The following is a 22,989-nucleotide window of genomic DNA, read 5'->3' as shown; positions in this document are numbered from 1 at the left end:
TTCCAACAATCTTATTCTAAAGCACAAAACATCGTTGGAGCCCCTTCTACCCATCAGCATTTTCCTGCAGTTTCAAAAACAATCACACCTCCAAACAATAGATGCAGAGAGGCATCTGTTTCCCTTCTTATTGACAGTGGCTGTTGCCGTTAACCTGATAACTATGGTTATGAATTCACAAAGAGTCCGCTCACACAAATGACCTGTGATTTATGGCTTTGATTTGCACAGTAGCGGAGAGGCAATTCATTTTCTGCAGCCGAAAGTGTCAAGAGAATTACTCTCAAGAATTATCACAGACTGTTTCCCTTTGACGAGATCAACAGATCTGCTTGATAAATGCTTGAGGAGACACAGACGGAGAGCGGCAGTATGTTGGGGAATAAAACAGCTCCTTTTATCGCATGAGAATCATAAATGAAGGTTAGTTGTGCAGAGTATCTGAGCAGATGTCTTGTTCAACACCACCACCTGCTGGGCAAGTTTTTACAGCAACTTTATGTAATCTGGAGAATGTGATGGCAAGGTCATCATTGCTAATGATTAACACAGAAGTTTTCCCTCATGTTTCGGGGATTTGTGATCTCCAAAGAAAAAAGGAAGATGATCAAAATTAAGAGCAAGTTGAATGTAGATTGTTCATCTCATTGTCCTAAAGTTAATGTCATTAAGACACTTTGAGGGGGGAAAGACAGCACAAGAATTAAATAAATAAATTGCAGCCACTGCAAATATGTCAAAATGTAATAAAATGAGTACATGTAGTTTTTCCTGTTGTATTAAATCAGAATATCACAAAACAGGCATTGCAGCAGTTTTTCTGGGACAACATACTTTAAAACGTGGCGCTAATGCCACTAAACACTATATTTATATTTGTGGGTCTAGTTTCATGTGCAGCTTCTGCTCCTGTGTTTCTAAATGTACCTGTAAATTTTCAAAACGCAACCTGCTAGAAAGTCTGTCTTTACTCTCTCCATGCTCAACAGAAACACTGGATCATCTCTTAGAATCAAGAAGCTAAGGGCTGAGAATTATGTAAAAGGACCTTAATGTTGCCAATCCAACTGTCTAATTTTAATTTTTAAACAAATGAAAACTTTTAAGTCAATTGAGCCCTCTCCAAAGCATCCTTTTATAAAACTTTGACAACTCCTTACTTGCTTCATATTTTACTTTCATGGAATAAGGTTCTCTTGTATTTGCTATTAGCTTGGGGAATTATAGATATTTCAGTTTCTGTCAAGCTGTAATTTTTTTTCTACTTTTTATTGATTCAATAGGAACAAATATCAGCTCTTTACAAACAGCTAAAAGATACAGTATAAAATTGCTTCCTAATTAGTAAGCTATGTGTAGGTATTGATTTATATTTATACCTTTGCCTTGGTATAAATATTTTTTTCTTAATTTTTCCATTTGATTTCTTTTGACTGTGATGCCCCTTTTGGTCACCAGATGGCGGAATTGCACAACAAGAAACAAATTTAACAAATTTGCTCAGATTGCAGCAGCAGACAAAAGCAGAATTAAGAGATTGCTAATTAAAAACAGTCAAAGATCTGAGGTTCATGATAACTGAATGTTATCATGAAGCTTATGGTTTTAGGTTGGTTGCAGCTGTTATAGGAACAGTTTAAAGCAAATATCACAGTTGATGACTTCAGATTTTCAACTGCTGTTTTATTTCTAAGTTTCACTTTTGCTGCTCGCTGCCTTGAGGATGTCTTCCAAAGCTTGAAACGTGACACACACATAAAATTAAGTTATACATCTATGGTCCTGCCTAGTATATCAAACAGGTCAACCTGCTAATGAATGAAATGCTATATGGTGTCATCTAAACTTACATTAGTAAGTTTAAATAGCTATCAGAGTTACCGACATCCTATCAGGAGCTGAAAATCACAGCATCTCCAATAATCCTGACCAGAAGATGGCTCTTGACTTTTATATTTGTGGGTGTATCGTTTTTGCCATAATTTGCCATCACAAAGAGAAAAAAAAAAAATAATCCAACAATCACAGTTAGAGAACTACAAAAATATATCAGTTATACCACAGTTAACTAATTAGAGATTAATTGATTTTTCTTTTATCCATCTTGGCCAGAAATGCCAATAACTGTAGACGGTGCTGAATGCAGGTCATTTGTGTAAATTGTTTTATAATACTTTTTATTTTTTTAAGAAGAGAAGGAAACAGGAATGATTGAAGCTTAGAGACTCAACACTTAACAGGAATGATAGAAGGTGAAAAGTTATTTACCTTTGATGAGAAATAACGTAGATCCACAGGAAGTGAATGGAGAAAAAGAGAGAGAAAAACGAAAACAAATGTTCAAAAATATTAAATTATAAAAAGATTTTAAAGTCTTAATTTGAATAAAATAATCTGAATAAATGTGCGATAAATGTAAGGCTTGGCAGCTGTTATGACTTACTAAGACTGGCAAAGTTTAACATCTATTTTCTATACAGAAGTATTCAGATATGATGAGGCCTGCAGATGTAGAGCTGTCACTGTTTCTAAGTGTCAAATATTCCACTCCTCTTAACTCCTCCAGCTCCTGATTGAGCCATGTCTTGATTATTCTGCACCATATCATCCACATTTGTTCTTTGAAACCATGCTTGAAACAAAAACAAATGGTGTTATAACTAACGGCATCCATCCAGCACTGAACTGATGTTACAGATTCTACAAATAAAATAGGAAAAAAGGTTTCTGTTTACTTTGAACAACAAATTACTGAAGTTTTTTTTTTTACAGCTTTAAACTTTGCACTTTAGTTTTCTTAAGAAAGGCTCCCAATCTGTCATCTTCTCCCTCTACGATCAGTTCTTGTCTTGTAAGTGCTTGTTTGTGAAGTTGGACATGAGCAGCCCGTCCACAGGGGACGGCGGGAGTGGGAAAATGGGAAGAAATAGAGAGGACGGAACCAGAAGCAAAGCACACACCTAAATAACTAAGGGCCAAAACCAGGCGTGTGTCATTTCTGTGTCAGTTTGTCACGCAACCTCTGAACCTTTCTGGACCTATAATGACTTAATGTCAGTACAATTCCAGCTTTTTGTTAAAGAACATCACTGTAAAAACAACGTCATGAAGACCAACACATTCCAGACACATTGGGAGTAAAGCTGTGGAGAAGTTTCAATAAGGTTTATATTCAGTGATGCAGCTTTAAACAAACATTTCTGGAGGAAAACCACTGATTTAAAATAAGTTAGACAGGACCAAAGTCTAGGTCAACATCCAAATGACTTTTTACAAACCACTCCATGTGTATATGTTCTTTCACAGTAAATGAAATCTTGTTCACTTTAGTACACTGAATTTTTATTTTTTTAACATTTCTGACTGGTGACGTAATCTGAAAGTAAACCTTTCATGTGGTCTTGTAACAAAAAATGTTATTAGTTTTAAAGTAAAATGACATACAATTAGATTAAAGAGAGGAAGTCCTGACCTCAACAGGATTTAGTCTGATATCACATGAAGACAAACAACTCAGCGAGAAAAGCTGTTGGAATCTTGGTTTAATGGTTAGAACAATCTTGAATGAGAATTGTTTAATAAAACTAAACAAAAACCCCTGAAGCACTGTTTATTTTTTCTTTTTTAAAGAAAATTACATAAATACTGATAAGCAGCACTAAACAATATTCCTGGAAAGAATTATAATATAATAAAAAGGATATTTATATAAACAGCACAATGAGCTTTTGACCAGAGGGATTAATTTTGACGTTTGCTCAGATGTGATATGCATGACTTCTGTACCTCATGATGCTACAGTTCTGTCACATGATGATTCTCATTAAGCACATTAACAAATCTGCACTTTCTTGGATCCGTTCACATGTTACTGAAACTCTACTGCTTAAAATTAACTATGAGAATTTTTCTAATCAGCAGCCACAAAAACAGCAATGTTCCCATAGTGTGGAAGATCCTTTATTCTACCATCTCTTCTCAGAAATGTCAGCCTTTTCACTGATACACTGCTTCACATACTTTAGACTATTTGGCATTTAAAAACGGTGTTGACATGGATACCTGAGCCTTCCAGACTCTTAGGATCCAGAGTTCACATGAAAGATTAAATGGCTGAAAAGAGCTAAAGTGAAGAGTTGTGGATTGCATGCATAATGTATCTGTAATAATGAGATGAATTTATAAAATGACCAATGTCAGCACAAAGATCAAGTTTCGCTTTTTACAACATTTACAAGCTATATATGTATAATATTGTAATATCTAACATTTCTAGTTGGTTGTGGGGATATTGAACAGCACTGGAAAAATAATTGTATAGTTACAAGTGTTTAGAACAGTACAAGTCTCACTAAAACAGAAATAAAATCTTAGTAGGAGACAAAATTTTATATGGTTTATAGGTTTTAACACAGTTCAATAGAAAATGTCATGTTTTATTAAGAAAGTAAAAATTTGTGGGTTGTAAAAGTGATTAATCCTTTCTGTTTAGGCGTCCCTATTATTCACTAACTGAACTGCAAGGACACCGGGGATGCAGAAGAGTTTCAGTGGCGCTAAAGAGGTCGACTTTATGGCGGGCCAATTCATCACATGTAGTTAAAACAGATATTTTCATACACTGCATTAAAAGACAATGGTTTCTCAGTGCCTGACAGTAAATCAGACCAAACGTTTCCTGTATTAGGTTAGCTAGGATTACCAAAATAATTTGTATTTGATAATGCTGGAATAATACAAGATAACTGAAAATATAAATTATCTTTCGCCTTGGTAGTTTTAAAAATATAAATGTTTTTAAAAATGTGTGTATTCTTTAAACTAAAGTATTAATCAAAATATGACTTCGATAACTTCTAAGTCATGATGGATGCAGCCATCGATGGCCAAGCTGAAGGAAATGGTAACAATAATGAGACCAAATCTGCTTCAATTCCTCCTTTCATGTTTTAATTGGTGCATATTTGCAAGTTTTAAAATTTGGATATGACGCATCCTGTTCGTACCACATGGCATCTCAACCCAAACATCTGTCTTTTTGACTACAGAGTGATGTGATGATTTTTCCTAATAAACTCAGGCTCTAGGAAATATTATTGGTGTAATCTTAAAAAGAATTAGAAAAGGAAAGGTAGTTGGATTTTTCAATGTTTATTCAAATACATGTTGGTGGGGCGAGATGAGGCAGAGATGAGTCATGAACCTCACCGCTCGCACGTCACTGATGCTCCGGCACCACAGCCTGCCACCGTTTTCTGACAAATAGTTTAGACAAATAAATTCAGTTTCCAAGTCCGACATGGTGCCATTTGGTCTAACCATTAACCTCTTAATATCGACTGACTGAAGTCGTGCTACTGACTATTTTAAACTTATTTTTTGGAATTCAAGCCATATCTGGGAGGCAGTAAGTGATACTGATCCACTAATCTTTAATGGGCAAAGCAGAAATGAGAATTTTTTAAGAATCATGTTGGAAAAATGAAAATCAAGCACATTCAAGAGAAAACACTCCTTCCAGTGTTCTTACATGCAACGTAAGCATATCCACACTGCTGCCAAGACAGCCACATCAGTGAGAATATACTGTCTGTGTGTGTGTGTGACAGAGACAAAGACAGCCTAGTGTGTTTGTGCTTTGCCCTTGTTAAAGGCAGAGATGAGAAATGTCTAAACAGAGATGGTGACATTACTTCTTGGCAGGAGGCTCCAGGGAGACCACAGCGCCTTGACCAGTTACACATGCTCATCCAATAGCGAGCCGCTATACTAGTGCTGTTCAGGCAGCACAGGCCTCCAAAAGCAACTCCTTCATCACTAAAGTGGAGGTCATGCTGTAGAAACCGGTGCCGTTTGCTGCCTCCCTGTTCCTTTTTTTGTCCTTAACCACAAACCACATGAGAGAGAAACGTTGCACTGTTTGATTATGGACATGAGTGTGTAAAAGAGATAAAAAGGTGTGTGTATTTGCAAGACAGAAATTGAGCACTGGTAAACAAATCGGCTCGAAACAGAACATCACAAAGGTCTTAGAGGAAGGCAGTTTGTTTTCTCGTTTTTTGGGTGTGTAAGTAGTGAGCATGCTTTCAAGCAAATGCACCGAAGAGAGTGCTTAATAGGTACATGTGTGAAAAAGAGCTGGAGGAGAGGTGAAAAGGATAAAGGCAAAGCAGAGTGAGGAAAGAAAAGCTGGTTAAAGCAGGGTCATAGTTGCATTATGTAATTTACAGGTCAGGCTATACTCATACTTTGTTGTCAGTGATTTTGGTGGTATTGGTGATATTACAGTCTGTTTAAACTCATTTAAATTGGTGGGAGGGGTTATGGCTTGGTGCAATAGGAGAAAAAAATCTGCAAATGATGCCAATCAAATATTTAGGAATGCAATTCCTCATGGAGCTATGCAGACCTCCTTCATAGCAGTTTAAGTCCCAAAACAAGCAAATATATATTCAGTTTGTATTTGCTTTACAAACTGAATTATTGTTTTGTCTCCTTTTTTGCCCCTCAAATCTTTCTCAAAATATGCCGCTACAATAATTGTAAAGTGTATGGTGGAAACAAACACCTATTGTTTTAAAGATTTCAGAGAATGTCTTGTTTTACTAAAGACTATTTAATATGCTGTGAATGACAAACGGAAAATGAATGGAAGTGAAATAAGATGAAAACCTATAGATACTGTTTTTAAAAGACCAAAATGATAAAAGCCAAGTCAAAATTGGCCTTTCACAACTGGCTATCATTGTGGGAGATGGTAGTTAATTGTTAATTTGTCAGTGTTGTGGTAGATAGGATAAAAAAGGATAAAAACAAAAACTTTTTGATGTGGAAACGGTTGAATGAGTGTCTGGCAAATTATTGGCGACAGAAAAACAATCAGAATGTGAAGCGTTACGTCTGGCTTCTGGGTTCAGAACAAAGTACAGAGAAAACATTGATTATGCTTTGGGAGAGAGCTTAAGCATGGAGTCAACAGCTGGATTACCAAGGCGACAACAAGTTTAAGTAAGAAAATGCATACTTTATACTTTTTATGTTAGTTTTCATTGATATATAACTTCTCCTGATGCAAAGACGTATGTGTATATAAGCGAGATTTGCAAAACCACTGCATTGGATTTTAATATAAATGCCATCGTGGTCAGAGCACAAACTGTTTTTTATTAGTTTGACTCAGAGGCTGTCATTGTCCAATGGTGTTTATTTCCATGTAGATCAGGCTCAGCTTTTAATTTACTGTTTTTAATTTACTGGGTGCAGGTTTGTCTCAAATCTTCTGCCCTCAAACAAAATGTTTTCTGACTTCATTCACCTCACTCATTAAATGCTTGGTGTTCACCATATGAAGTAAAATACTTTTCTATTGCTACTTTTGTTCAGGGAGGCTTTCTCTTCTGGATTTTTTGCTTACATTTTTTTAACACATTTCTCTGCCTAGTCTATTGACGCAATAAGTGCTTGTGCTCTTCAGTAAGTTAAAAGCACAAACACAACTGGAAAGAAAACATTGTAAATGCAGTCCAGTGGAAGAATCCAGGAGAAGCAGAGGGTGAGCAGCTGCAGCAATGCAAACTGTGTCAAAGGCAGGTTTCATTTCAATATTCATGAATCCACGCATATCAAATTCTACAAAGGTGCAGATCTGACATTTTTGATGTTAGGGTATAGATTTCATTAAAAAAAAAAACAACATTATTCTAATGAAGAGAAAGATTTTCTATGGGTTTAATAAATGCTCTTAAGGGATCATTCATAAGATCTGTTGCTAGAAAATTACTAAAATTATCACTATTGAATCATTGAGCAATCTGACTGATTAAGATAACCACATGTTCATCTTGTTACTTCTCCAAAAAGAGCTGTTTTTTACTGTCATGTTTAACAGCTAGGATAAAAAGGGATTTAAATTTCAAATAGCGCATTTTTTGATTAGCCTTTACTTAAGTTTGGAAATAAAACTCTGCTAATCTGAACTGTATCCAGGCTAAGAGCTGAAAGTTAAATGACTTCACCTCAGCCACTCCAGAGCTGTATTTTTTAAATTTGGTCTTAAGGCTGAACATGACATCAGATATAAAAGCCACAGTGGATTAGATCAACTTATGCTTTCACTATGACTCATCTCCACACAGTATGGAGACCCATATTTAATTAGAGAATATGTTCAGCCTCTGTTCGACTTTGGTCGCACCAAGACCTAAACAAATTGCCAACTGTAAGACTAAAATGACATAACTCACTTTTGTCTTGCATGTTACAATGGGATCTTCCTTTCAACTGGAGAGAATAAGTGAGAAAACACAACAAGCCCAGAGAGCTGATGGGGAGGCCAAACGAGAGCTCTGCTACAGCAATGTCCAAAAACCCCACATCTTTCTGTATAGCCTCCAGAAATAATACATGAGAGAATGACTTTGACAAAAAAAAAAAGACTTTTAAGCTTTAAGACATGAAGTCAGTTCAAAGCCGTCTGTGTGTGGGATGCAACTATTTTTAGACAATTCTGAAAGAACAAAAGTCAAAAGAAGAGAGGAAGAAGATTTACAACCTGAAAAGAAATGGACCAACATTGAGATGGCTGGTTTTCACATAATTACTTCACTTTAAGACTTTCTTGTTTCAGTTTTAAATCACAGGTAGGTAGGCTTGGTAAAACAGTATCAGTCTGAATTTAACATTCCGTCTTTAACTCATTTTTCCAGGATTTGACTCTGAACTTCAAGATCTCCAAAAAATGTGTTTTGCTGTCCTCTTTAGAAAAAGTACATCAAATATATTTTTGGAATCTGGATGAGATTAAGGATTTTGTTTTGGAGACAGAAGTGAGAAGACACCTAAAAAATAAGTTCTATTTCATGAACAATTATTTAGTCACATATATCTTTAATTTTCTCTTCTGTAAAATAAAATATTTTCCTCTAAGAGAAGAAATTCCACAAAAGATAAAATATCTCCACCAATAATTGTGTTCAAAGTTGTTGTTTTTTTTACATTTACAGTGGAACATTTTACTACTGCAATAAAAACGACTGATTGCGTTTTTATCCATGTTCACCAGAGAAACCTTGGTCGGCATGGTGCTTATTCATTTTTAACAATAAGCTTGTATGAGTGGATTCCTCACTGCATATTTCAGGGTTAAGTATGAGCATTAAAGCTAGCTACTTAAATGAGTACTGTCAAGTACAAATGTGCGACACAACGAGCAAGAGGAAGGAGGTTAAAGAGTGAATTACAGCCTGGCTTGTCTGAGTGCCGGGCAATAAAAGTCTGACCTCTGAATCATTTAAAGTACATTCGTCGCAAATACCCTCGAGTTCACTGGCATCAAGTCTCTAGCTGCCAAACTCATTCTTCCTTTTTTTCTTGGTCTTTAAAAATGTGTTCACTCTGCTGAAAAACTGGATATGAATACAGGGTTTTTGCCAGTGATTAGTAAATACAAACCTCTGGCCAACATTATATATTACCAGTGCATTGCATAGCACCAGCTTTTCTTTTTCTTTCTTCTTCTTCTTCTTGGATCAAGCCAACGTTCAAGCATTTGTGCCTTTTTATTTTGCTCTTTATGAAAAGTAAAACAATAACCTCCCTGATAACCTTTAGAATACAGAACTCATTAGAAGGCAAGCTTGTAGTTTTCATGTGAAATAAATAAATAACTGCAGCCTCTTGAGGCTTTATGACGGCAATCTTCACAACATATCAATAGCACTTATTTTGCTCAGAGGAGAGTCAGAGGTGAAACTAAATGTCTTCTTTATGAAGAGTAGAGGTGATTGGCTTATAGAAAACCTGATGCAAGTTGCAGATTTGGGGTTGGCTATGAAACTGTTGACACCGAGAGAGGCTGTCATGTCGAATACCATCGTGTCTTTTACATATAGCATCTATAAACACAAGAGATTTATACAGCAGCTGCAGCAATTGTTGGGGAAATTACAATCAATGCAGGGAGCAGGCAGCAATGTGTGTATATGTCCTATAATATGGTTGAAAAGGCTAATATATCCTGCAGGGGATCTCTGATCATGCATGCACCAATCTACATTTTACATCTGTAATGCTGTCAGAGATGGAGAAAGATTGCTTCAGACTGGCCAATCAAGTTGGTAATTAGTTGCATTAGACATTTCCGTAGGAAGGCAGAGTTAAAAGGCATGCAGATTAAAATGAGCTGCTGCTAATCTCAATTCTGTGAGCATTTTGAGAGGAGGGAATTATTATGCTCCCAGAAACAGAAAACCTCTAAAGAAAAGGTTCTGTAAAATCACATTTCAGATTCCCTGAAGACATTTTGAAGAATCCATAAAGCACAGGACCTGTGATTCTCACATGCTACAGAAGCACAGAACAGTTCTTTCAGACACACAGGAACCTGATTGTCGCAGCCAAAAGCTCCTTTGTTGGAAACGATGGAAACCTTTCACTATAAATGGATACATTCTGAGTAATTCAGTTAGCACTGCTTTGTATGAGCAGTTCCAGTTTCTCTCACACAACAGAACTATCTCCTCTTTACTGTAATATGGACAAATAAGCAGCAAGTGTTTGAAGACAAAGTGACTTAAATAACTTAATCACAATTTACTAGATTTTATTTTCTGCAAAAACGCACACACATAAAATCCCTACAAGAACTAACTGGTTTAAAATGTATTTGGATCAGGTCTAACCTGCTTTTTACTTTAATTATGAGAATATAGGGAACATAAGTAGTGTTCAAATTGGACCCCCAAGCACTGTACGTTTTTTCTGTTTACGACTTTAAACTACCAGTAAATGATGTGCATCCTGGGGTCCCACCATGGAGTCCTGATCTCTCTAAAATACTTTCAGTATACTTTCAGTTTGTTTGCTGGTTTCACACTATTATAATTCAGATTTATAACAATTAACATTGACAAAAAAGGACAACTAAACTAAAAAATCTGCAAATATCTGAGATGAACCAAGACATCATTTGTACCTCCATGACATAATCAGTTATTTAACAGTCAACTGGTGCATATTGCTGCTATAAAACTCCTTTGCAGCATTAAAAAATATGTAATTGTGATTGCAGAGCTGAGTGGCAATATTGATCATTTCATTTCTTTTTTTTGGTTCGTCATAATGTACTCAGAACTCTTTACCTTTAGCATCTTAGCAACCAACCTGAGCATCAAGTGAAAGCATTGGAGGCAGTGGAAGTCCATCCAAAAGGCCAAATTTTAAAATATAATATTATATCAAGTATTGCATTCAAGCTATATTAAAAAAAATTGGCTAACCATCCCTGAAATTTCAATGCCCTATGCTTTTTCCAATGACATTGTGTCATACGTAATACGATGGTAAAAAGCACAACAAAATTAAGACAATTAGAAAGACAACCTAATTCATAAATTGTGATATTTCAATCATTTCAGGCATTTTGTGGAACTTAGAATTTAGGCATGCTGCCGCCTACCCTTTAGACAGCAGTGAAATGGGTTCAGTCAGTTCTGTGAACCATTGGATACCTGTGAAAGAAGCTGGCTGGGTAGCAGCTGGCAACAAGAGGCGGACAGTAAATGACTCCTCAGCACTGGGAATAAAACAAGTAGCTGCTTGGGCGGTGGGTGGTTTGGCCTGTCTCTGAAAGAAGCTAGGCTGTGATTATCACACTGCCAACACAGGCTACACGGTGATGTTAACCAGAACAACTAGCTGACTCTTAGTGCAAATTAGCTACTGTCACCTATAGCATGGAACCCTAATAGAGGAGGGATAAAACAGTAGCATTTACATTCCAATGTTTCTGCATTGAATGTATGTTAGATGAAATGAAAATTAGCCAGTAGCTTCAAGGCTTCTATCCAGGTCGGCAGTTCATTTGAAAGTTAGTCTACATTTGTTATGTTTTGTTTGTTTGTTAATACCAACCTAATTCAGAGTAAAACATGTTTAACCTTTCAGAATTTCCTTGGGGATATGCCACACTTTAACTTTGGAATTACAAAGACAGAGCCACTTAGCTGACGAATGCTTGACTAAAAACAATAAAAATTGAAATTGAACTGTTTTATATTAGTTATGTTGCTTTACACAGTTCCCAAAGACCAAACAGAAACCCCCCTAAGAACCAAGAGTCTAACACGTTAAATTGCCCTTCTGAACCTGTTGAGTGATTTGCCAAGTTCTACAGGTTTGACAAGGCTGCTTTATACCAGATTGTAAGCTTCCCCTTGTAGATTATAGACCACAGTAGCTTCAGTGACAGTAACATGGAGTCAAAACATACAAGGTGCTTCTAGGAGAGATCAGCTTGTTACACAAGATAAAGTGGCTGTCAAGAGAGAAACTCATATCTGTGCTCCTTTGGGGAATCAATAATTGCACAATTTCCATTCAAAATTGCATGTGGCATTAATGGCTATGCTGCATTTGTGCAGCAGAATCTATTTTAACTGCACATGCACCTACAACAGCAACCTGAAACATGCAACTGTATGCTAAAATTCTTAATGAAAATTTATTATTCATGTCGTATCTCACAGCTGCTGAAATGGAGGTTTATTTTAGCCAACGCAGGACATTTGATGAAAAGATGCATGAAAATGCACCATACTGTGATGCACACTGTTGGCGCAGGCAGACATATGGCCCAGCAGGGGAGCTGAGTCATGTCAGTGGGCTGAATGTGGGCTCTTTGTAGGTCAGAGGTAAGTTGTTGCCATGTCTGCCAGAGAAATGACGAACATCCAGCAAGTCAATGAAAGAATAGAGATTTAAAGACGAGGGAAAACATTACAAAGGCATTGAAGATTTTAGTTCTCACTTTCATACATGTTGGAGTTCAAGAGAAAATTTCCTCCCAGGTCATGTGTTAACGCTGCTGTATGTTTTATATATAAAACCCTCTAACTGAATGCATATGTTGCCTTGGAGATAGCCCAGGGCAGAATTTGGTATGTGCTTCCATTCAGCAACTTGTTCCATTTTAACGGAAGCAGTATGAGAAATCAAAGTCATAGGGATCACTTCTTCTGGGCAACATTTATTTCTTATATATGGTCTTCATCAGGTTTAATCATGTGTCTGTTTTTTTTAATATATATTAATTATCACTACACTGATCACCCATCTATCTTTAGTAAAACAGATACATCTATTTTGTTGTTAATTAAACTTTACACTGTCTTCTCCTCTAACACAAACTACACAGATATCCCCGCAGACGCCTAAATCCACTGAGATGGAACAGAGACAATAACAGGTGCAGAGACAGGCTGGAAAGAATAATATTATGATGTTTATAAGAGAAAAGCAGTTTTAAAGAACAGAACAGGCAGAAAGACATTGTAAAATGATATTATAAACTATATGAACTGCTTAATTTGGTCCTATGGAATGGATGGTAGGGTCAATGACTGATCTTAACCTTTTTTGTGGCCCTAATCCCACGTTGGTGTTACAAATACAACTTATTACACTGATAGTTATAAAACTGTATAGGGACAAGCTGACTTTTCAGGCTGAAGGCGTTCTGAAGCAACTTTGGTGATTTAGATTTAGATATTTAATTCTAAGTCAGAATCCTTTGCTTTGATAACAGAATAGCTTTCAGAAATTCATTTGCCATTATTGTTTTGTAGAGAACAGTATGAGGAGATGAACGACTCAGATTTTATTCGTAGTGCTGATGTTGATGGTGTAGAACACCTCCATTCACATTTAGCATCCAGCTGAATGTTTTAACTCACAGCTGTGCAGGATATCATCGTATCCCCTACTGATTTATTAATGGTCAGAGGGAGCACATATGTGACTTGTCTTTGCAGGTTTATGACAAAAATGTTTTGCAAATGAGGCTATTGTTTTGGATTCAGGCACAACAGCAGCATGATGGGATGCATATAGCAGCTGCACTGGAATTAAATTGAACAATTGGTTGGAGAACTGGCAGCCTGGAGTGGGTGTGAAAAACCTCTGCAAGACACTGAAAGCTATCTATGATGGAAATGTAAGGTCATGGTGTGATTTTATTAAGTTTTGTGTGAAGAAGGCCTAAAGGAATGTTCATTTAAATTTTAGTTTTATATCAGTAGATATGATTTCACACCAAAGTCACAATAAAGCGCAAGATCCTGCAACTGTAGGAGGGGTTGTTCAAGTGTAGGCCTGCTTTAAAGCAAAATATGCACTTCCTATTGATATATCAAATAAAATAATAATTTTGTGGAAGATCTACTACTAACTACTGCTGTTGTTAGAGCTGTTAAACAGCTTTTTCACATGTTCTTCTACCAAGGGATGAACAGGTCTTAACCACGGTGTTTTCTTAATATCTGTTAGATAAGAGATGACACAAACGATACAGACAACATGCATCCCTGGAAGAGCCCTGCTAATCACAGAGAGGTCATTAGTGGCAATGAGCAAAATGATTTTAATGCTCACAGATGTGTAATGTGGCAGAGGTTTGTTTTATTTTCAGACTTGCCACACTGCGTATTAAAGCGTGCTATAAGTGTGAGCTTATCATGAGATTGGCTCTCTTAGGAGAGCTTCAACAAGCTTCTTAGTTGGTGCCAAGAGCTGGTGACATCATGCTCTATTTCTGGCTTTCAAATGGAGCATCAAGAAGCTAAAAGGTATCCATTAATGGGGAGCAGCTGCATTGTAAAGAAAAAGAAAAAAACACAACCAGTCAATACCAGAGTCCTGGCTGAGGACTCAGAGGAAGCTTTAAAATAACCCAAATCGAATTAGAACCTTTTTATTCGACATGCCATTGTTGGAAATTAATGTCTGAATCCCAGATAATCCTCAACCAGACAGAACTACTGGTTTACATTTTGAGATGCTGAAGTATACATCTTGTTAATACGCTGCACTTATCACAGCTGGAATCTAACTAACCAGGCTTTGGCTTTTGCGGGTAAAATTACATTTCCAGGTCAGCATAGTAAGGAGCATTAAGTATTGGTCTTAACCTCATTTCTTTCTGCTCACTTTAGAAGATCTCGGGGGACCAGTCCTCTAATTCATTCAGGAAAAGCCAGCAAAAAGAGTGTGTGTGTGAGGACAGGATAATGTATGTGTGTATGTGGACGAAGGTTTAAGAATTTCTTGCCTCAGGCTCTGAGTCATAACCAAGTTTTTTTCCCGCAGTGATGCAAACGCAACACCCCGCTCTGTTCCCACCTACACAAATATAGGCTCAAACACGTGCACTTCTGCTCACAGGAGGAGATGACATCAAAGAGTTCAGAGTGCGTCAAACTCAGCAATGTAGTTTCCAGTTATTCAGGCTTTTTGGGGAACTAATGCACATACAACATACTTATTGACATATAGTATTTTATTTCTAAAGTAATTAAAAAAAAAACTCATTAAAACACAAAGTTTTTTTTAATGGCCTTTTATCAAACTTATTAATCTCTCTTCATCTCTATTCACATTTGACACTGCAAATACTCAAGAGTTCTCTGTAACAGTTAAGAACAACTGCTTTTTTTTATTATTAATTTTTAGTACTATGTGAGACACAAACTTAAGCAGCTTAGGAGAGATAAATGAAATACAAGACACCCGACATCCTCGTAAGAGGAATTTACAAGGCAGGCTATGCTTAGCATGTCAGCTGGAGAATATTAATAAAAGCTGACGAGGGTGGCAAACAAATAACTGGCTGCTTATGAAGCTGAAAAAAAATACAAACTCCTAAAATTAGACAACAATCAGCCAGATGCAGTCTCTCCAGGGACAGCAAGAGGGACGAGACTTTCTGTTGTTAGATGGGGGTTTGATGAAACACAATGACAATTATAGCAGAGCAGTTGAGAGGTTAGGGTCAGATGAGAGAGCAATTTCTAAATTGTATTAAGTTGCTAACTGAGGTTCCTATCAGTGACTAGACACCACATTTGTTTTATTTGGTCACCTCTGATTTGGTCAGTTTTCTTCTACAGCTGTCAGTCAAAGTCCAATATTTTAGTTTTAGTTTACTCATTTATTTGATTTAATCTTTCTTTTTGCTTTCCATGTAGTCCAAGTCCTTCCCTACTTAGCAACAGCCCTCTCTGGTTCACAGTCATATCTTTCCAGTTGTCTCTTGTTTGAAGCTTAGTTCTATAAAGAGTTCTGTGTCTGCAGAGCCACAGTGTGTTTTCGGTTTTTCAACACAACAAATACAACCATGGTTAAAGGAAAAACTACCTCTGTCAATTCAAGGGTTTCATATTTTAGGAGACTTATCGTCATTGTAATCATCGTTGTTAAGGGTCATAAAGCACCATTTGGAATAATTGTTGGGTAATTCAAAGCGTTAAGAAGTTGAATTTTATATGCTAATGTAATGCTTAGCCAATTGAACAGAGTATAACAGACACATGACATTGCTTAAAATGTTAAAAGATCACAGGGTGATGGATGCAGTTTATCTCTTACATCTTTGGAGCTTTAAGATTTTAAGATTTAAGAGGGAAAAAACAGACTAACTGAAACCAAATGCACTGATCATCAATCTATAAAACATTTAGATTCATAAAATTGCAAGAGGCACAAAGTTTGACCGGATATACTGCAATAGTTGTCAAAGACTCATTATGCATGGGCCAACATTAGGCATCCAGGATTTGAAATCACAAAAACTTTACACCGCATTATTTCTATGATGCCACAGTGACCAGAGTTTTCTCCAGCTGTGCTGCAAAGATCCTGTGTTTTATTGTGGTTTTCACTTTTCTCTCATTTACAAGCAACAAAGCTGCTTAGAAAGAGGAGAAGAAAATATTGTGCACTATATTCCAGCTATAAGGCTAATACAAAATGTTGCTGGTGTTTGGTCTATGTTTTATCTTTGTATATATTTCAAAATAACTAAGCAAAAGGCAAATATATTTTTTAGAAGTGTACTGTGGTCCATTATTTTTGCAATGATATAAATAAATACAGATTTACTACTACAAAAGAAAGCAATTACATCCTGTCATATTCAGGTTTAATCCAATTTTAGGGTATCTAGCAGGATCTCACTGAAGCTATCGTTTTTTGAAGTATATACTGGTCCATACCTAATGCTGAAACATTACATAAAAATTTCTCAAAATCATTTTAAAAACACTACTGAAGCAGATTCAGTTTTCCAGAAATCTGACAACTGTTAGGTGCAAAATAGTCAACCTTATCTTGTCTTGGTACTAAAATCTTTGTGGTCATTTTTATTATAATATAACTGGAAAGAAATGCACAAAGTGCACTGATTATGTGTGAATAAATGTAGTCTAGTGTTACTCTGCTGCTGGCTTTAGTCTCAAATAGCCCCCTGTGTTTTGTTTCAACCTACAAAATTGATTCCTTCCCTCTTATGTGTAGTTTTATATCCAACTGATTTCTACAATTTAGGCTATGTGTTGAATATCTGAGGCCACAAGACAGAGCTGAAATAAATAAACACCCAGATGCTGCTGCCTTGTTAGGCTGATCTATGTTCCTGCTACTTAGCCACTTCACAGCACTATTACAGTCTAGTGCAAAGATCATCAGCGAGGTAATTACATCTGCTATATGGCCATGAACAGTCTCTTCCCAGATAACAGTCGACCAAAACCATATGTTGGACGCCGGTACCAGCAATGACCCACCCATAGGACTAGACCTGTCTCATCTTCTCATCTGACCCTGACCTTTGGAGAATATTGATCAAGTATCTCTGATGGACCCATTACAGTCACTCTGTATGGCTCTGCATAGCGTTTATGTGCCAAGAACCTGTCCATGTAACCTGCCGAAGATTAAAGGCAGACAGGAGTTAAAGGGGAAGACGAGAAACAAGGCTTTCTGGGTAAACTAAGCGGTAAAAAAAATAGACAGGTTCTACTTTTTAAATCAATATTTACAAGCAAGAGACATGGTTCAAATGTGTTAATGACAGTGTTAACATAGTGAATTGAAAAAGCATCAATAAAATGTTAACTTTTTACATTTGTAATTTTATAATATCTGGTTTTTAGTTTTTCTTAAGAAATATCTCAAAGTGGCTTGAATTTGGATTTGTATGACCTCCAATAAAATTCAATGTAAATAACTGCTTCCTAAAATCACCTAGTTCATATTTATACTCCAGCTGCGCACACATTATTAAAAATATAAGGGTAAAAATTCAGCTGTTCTACAATGACGTCAAAGGTTTGTTAGATAATAGTCAACATCATGAAGTTGAAACAACATAGAAAACAGAACAGAAATACAGTTGAAGTTGAGGTTATTAAATAAAAATCAAAACATTAAACATCTCATATTGCACTCATCCATCATCTGAAGTACCAACAAAAGTCCATCTAAACTGACAAGACAGGAAAGTCAAGTAAAATCTGTATGAAGCACATTAGCAGTTGTGGTTGTAACTTGAGAAATGCAGAAACAGTTCAGAGTATTAATCCTTAACAAAGCCACTGTGTATAGAACAAAAGATCACAGTGAATAGACAAATGTTATGTTTTTCTGCATGACATAGTCAGTCTCAGATTTATTGTATGTGTTCTGAAGACTGTCAGCACTTGACTTTAGAGGAGTTGGCCGTCATTGCTTTTCCTTTTTCAAGGCTTCTCCTCTCATCCTGAGGCGCATCAACCACACATCTAGCCTACAGGCGCCGTGAACTGGGGCACAAACAATAACAGTAATCATGGAAAATCATGTGCTGCTCCGGCGTAGAAGACTAGCTGACTGGCTGCTGAAGCCCTCGGGGTTTGCAGTTACAAGCAACAGTGAGAGAAACGGCGAGCAGAGAAATGAAGGGAAAACGGTGGATGGATCCAGCTCCCCATCCATCTTCTGGACAAGCTTAGTCATCTTTATTGCTACACACAGCTTTCGTCATACGCTCTTCCTCCTTCCTTTCACTGAACGGACATACACTCTGTATTCACTAATCACCACCAGAGAGATCCACAGATTATCACAATCTGTTATAATAAATGCTAATTTTTGGATGTAAGCATAAAAGGGCCTATATTAAATCCTTTTGAGGGATTGCATTGTATCTTTTTTTCTAAAATGTTTGCCAACTATAAAAGCAAGTATAATGAATTAAACTACAATTTTGCTGCCAAATTTAATCAGCAATCATGGCAGATATATGCAGAAAACAGACAGGACCAGTGCGTATTACAGCAGGTGCACAAGCTATGAATGAGAAAACCACAGATCGATTCTCTGTTCTATACAGCAATTTGGTCCAGTCTTAGCTTTCACTACAGCAGTGGTGTTGGCTGGTGTCTCATTACTGCATGGCTGGCCAGATAACAGCACTCAGATTAACATTTGGAGGCTGTAAGGTCATGCCGAAGGTGCTGAGAATCTCCATAAACAAGAGTTTTAAATCTTCTAAAATGCCAGCATTTTAGAAGATGTCCGAATCGAAAATTTTAAGGGACAGTTCCTTGGGAAAAAAAAAAATAAATAATTTTGTCACCTTACAAACATAATTCTCATAATATCTTATTGATATTTTTGTCTATTCTTTCCCTTCCACGTCAGCGGTCCATCAAATAAAACTGTTCTAAAATTAATCGAATTTTGTTTGTGTTTGTGTTTTCATCATCTCCTAAGATATAAATATCAGTCTTGGCTTGTCAGAACACCACACAAAGACAAACTCAGAGCCTGTACATGTTGCATTTACAGGTCAACGAGAGCCAGTATTCCTGCTCTAAAACATCTGTTCAATAGGTGATAAGACGTGTATTTCTGGAGGACTGCAGCTTGGTGGCAGTGAAGAGGATTAGCTGTAGCATAAGTCTTCATGAACTGTGTTTGGCAATAGGAAATAGCCAGCATGGGAAGCTGGCTGTGGCCTGCGGGGCCTTTCTACAGTAACGCACAGATGAGTGCTCCGGAGAATGTTGTTGGTCCGCCAGCTCGCTCGTCTGTGACACGACAGGGGTCACTGGGGGATGAAGGAGGGTTCCATCGTACTCCAGGCAACGGTTTATCTACACGCTCTGTGTCTCTTTTCCTTCCACTTTGTCAGAACCGAGTCCATCGAGTACAAGTGAGAATGAAATAATTAAAAGGAACAAGCTATGGGTAAAGAAGCGGCATCACAAGCATTTAAACAACCTTTAGCCATCACACAAATAGTTTTCAGTGCTCATTTTAAATTATTTCATCCAAATTTAATGCTATATTTAGCCTTTGATGATATATTAGCATTTTCTCTGATGCTATGGTCATCTGCTGTGTTTCACACTGAACCAAGGTCGCACTGTAACATCAATCAGAAGATTTTTCAAGTTTAGGTTAGTATATTACTAGATAGCTGTTTAGCTACTGAATGTAATAAAGGCAACTAAGGTGTCAGATTTTATGAAATATTGTTGAAAAAAGAAAATCCAGAGAGAAAGACATTGTGGATTTGTGTCATTAGGACATGCTTCCTTATCCGAGTAGGGTACAGAATGGCAGCCATATATTTTTTTAGCTATTAAACAATGCTTACATAAGGCAATGCGACTAAATATCATTACAAAGCAGCATTCGATTGGCCTTATAACTGATTCCTTCTATCACAAGATTCATAACACACCAATAAACTTGTTCTTTTTTTTTAAACAAGCACTACAATTTTGAGCAGAAATATGGCTCAACAGCCAAGAAGAGTAATTGTGAAAATGGGAGGTTACGGGTTCAAATTTGTTTCAGCTGGTGCTGCAATGTAATATCTCACATAGTTTTGCAATGTGTCTGTGTTGCTTTCAGATGCATTTGCAACTGCGGCTTTCTCAACATACCCAAAGTGTGCATTTAATTAAAGGGTTGATTATGCATGGAGATTGAATTTTAAGTAGACATTCACAACAGCTCTTCTGCAATAATTGCAGTGACTTGTAAAGCTAATGGTGCCTTCTGCCATTCCTCAGCTTGGTAAAAACAAAAACAGAAAATATAAAAGCATGAAGATGAGGAGGGGAATGGATGGGTACTGCTGGATTGTTATGCATGAAATTGAGGATGGGAGGGGAGTGTCCCTGGAAGTGTCTAGTGGGGATGGCAAATGTTACTCCCATCAGTCGAAAGTGTCACAGTGAGCTGGAGAGCCGTGACCTCTGTTGGAAAATGAAAAGAAAGAGACATAGGGCATAACAGAAAAGCCAAAGACGGCAGAAACAGAGAAATGAAGGCGAGGTGGGGAGACTGACAGGAAAAAAGGACGTTTATGGTACATCTAATCATGCTAGAGCTCTAGACTTTAGAAACAAGGGAGTGATATCAGTAAAAGCACATTTGCAGGCTGTCTACTGCCTAAATGAGACTGGTTCTGTCCCCTCCAAAAAATCTGCTTCTTCTCGTTCATCACCTCCCCTGCTACCAAATAAAAGAGAAGGACCGGAAAGCAATCTACTGGGCTCTAATTCAACAACAAGTCTACTAAAAATGTGCAATATACATCCATTTTAGTGATTTCCACACATAGAAAAAATCATTAGAGTTTAATTCTAAATCAAGATATTCACATAACACCCATGCAGTAGTGTTGGCTGCTTCCATCACATTTAAATAAAAAAAAAAGCAGAAAACTCTGTTGAAACATGTCCCTGGCATAAAGCCTCTGTATGATTACCAAGGTATAAAAAAATGGAAGCACAAACCATTTAACTAAGATGGAGATTATACAGGCCAATAAGAAAACAGCAGATTAATTAACAGAATGGTTTGTGCCAGGACATTTCTAGCAGGATCTCACTGACAGCTAATTTAAGCCAGACACCAGGACAGGCGCTTGAGCAGTATGTCAGCTCTGTCATTACACTATGACGAACAATACATCACAACAGTGATTTACTGCCAGAGGAGATCAGAGAAATTGTCTGATAATGGAAATGTTATTTCACTTTGACAGGATGGAGGACCTTGGCTGGGGTGTTAAGCTGTAGTAAATTCTTCAATGCTGCAGATCTGAATAAGCTATTTCAAAATAAAAACAGTGTCTCTGGGTTAATTTAACACAGATAGATATACTTTTCATGCTAAACAGATTAACTGTTTGAGGTCATGGATCTTTAAAACCATGTGGATTAAATGTGATGCATCAAAAGTGAACAGAGTCTATTCTCTGTCTACAAGAAAACTCCCAAGTGTCCAGGAATCAGAGTGAAAAGACTTACTGGATCTCTTTTTAAAAGTGCTAATCTCCACTTCCCAAAGGAAATATTATGTAAGATCTTTCTCTTTCCTCACATTGTGCAAAAATGAACTTAGTGCACACACATTTTCATCTTATCGCTATGCTCTACACAGATTTGATTCACAGCCTGAGCAACCAACCAACACAGTGATAGGTCTGTAACTGTCTAGTTGTATAAGGGTTAGCAAACTTCACAACTTTAGGGATTGACTACACTACTAGCTTAAACGCACTGGGATCACCCAATATAGAAACATCAAGTGTTGATGTTTCTTCTGTTAATGCAATGTTTTTGCTCTATATACAAGTAAGGCATATTTAATTTCTAAATAAACCCACATTTTAGTCATACATAGCAATAAATCTTACCCAATACATGAGAATAAATTAAAATACGAGTACTAAACTAAGTACATGACAATTCTTACTAAAGGTTTTTTCTGGATCTCTTTTTAAAAGTGCTAATCTCCACTTCCCAAAGGAAATATTATGTAAGAAGTCAAGATGCCTAAAGTCAAAACTTTAGGCATCTTGCAGATGAAGAAACGTGCTGACTAACCAAAGTCACAGAACTGATTCAGATTTCAGTTTTCCAAAACAAAAAAAAGCATTGCTGCCCGACCTGCATAGCATTTAGAAGTGAACAGTAAAGAGATGCAATGAGGGGTAAAAATCTTAAGAGTATAAACATATCTTTGGCTGACAATGTGGAAAGATGGAATTAAGGATGATTCTCACGAAGTAGAGGCATTGGTCAATTTACCAAACCAAGATTGTTTGCAAATGTTATTTAAGGCATAAAAAGGACAACGAGTATTTAAAAAATGACA

The 22,989-nt window shown here is 36.8% G+C and overlaps 1 protein-coding gene across 8 annotated transcripts in view; it reads right to left on the bottom strand.

Moving 5' to 3' along the window:
• Positions 1 to 22,989, bottom strand: part of ppfia2 (PTPRF interacting protein alpha 2) — a 120,055-nt gene that overhangs the window by 87,000 nt on the left and 10,066 nt on the right. The gene's annotated exons all lie outside the window — the stretch shown is intronic.

Source organism: Xiphophorus couchianus, chromosome 17 (assembly GCF_001444195.1).
Source record: "Xiphophorus couchianus chromosome 17, X_couchianus-1.0, whole genome shotgun sequence".
NCBI classification, from domain to species: domain Eukaryota; kingdom Metazoa; phylum Chordata; class Actinopteri; order Cyprinodontiformes; family Poeciliidae; genus Xiphophorus; species Xiphophorus couchianus.
The sequence above is the reverse complement of the archived record's forward strand: the minus strand, read 5'-3'. Positions and strand labels throughout refer to the sequence as shown.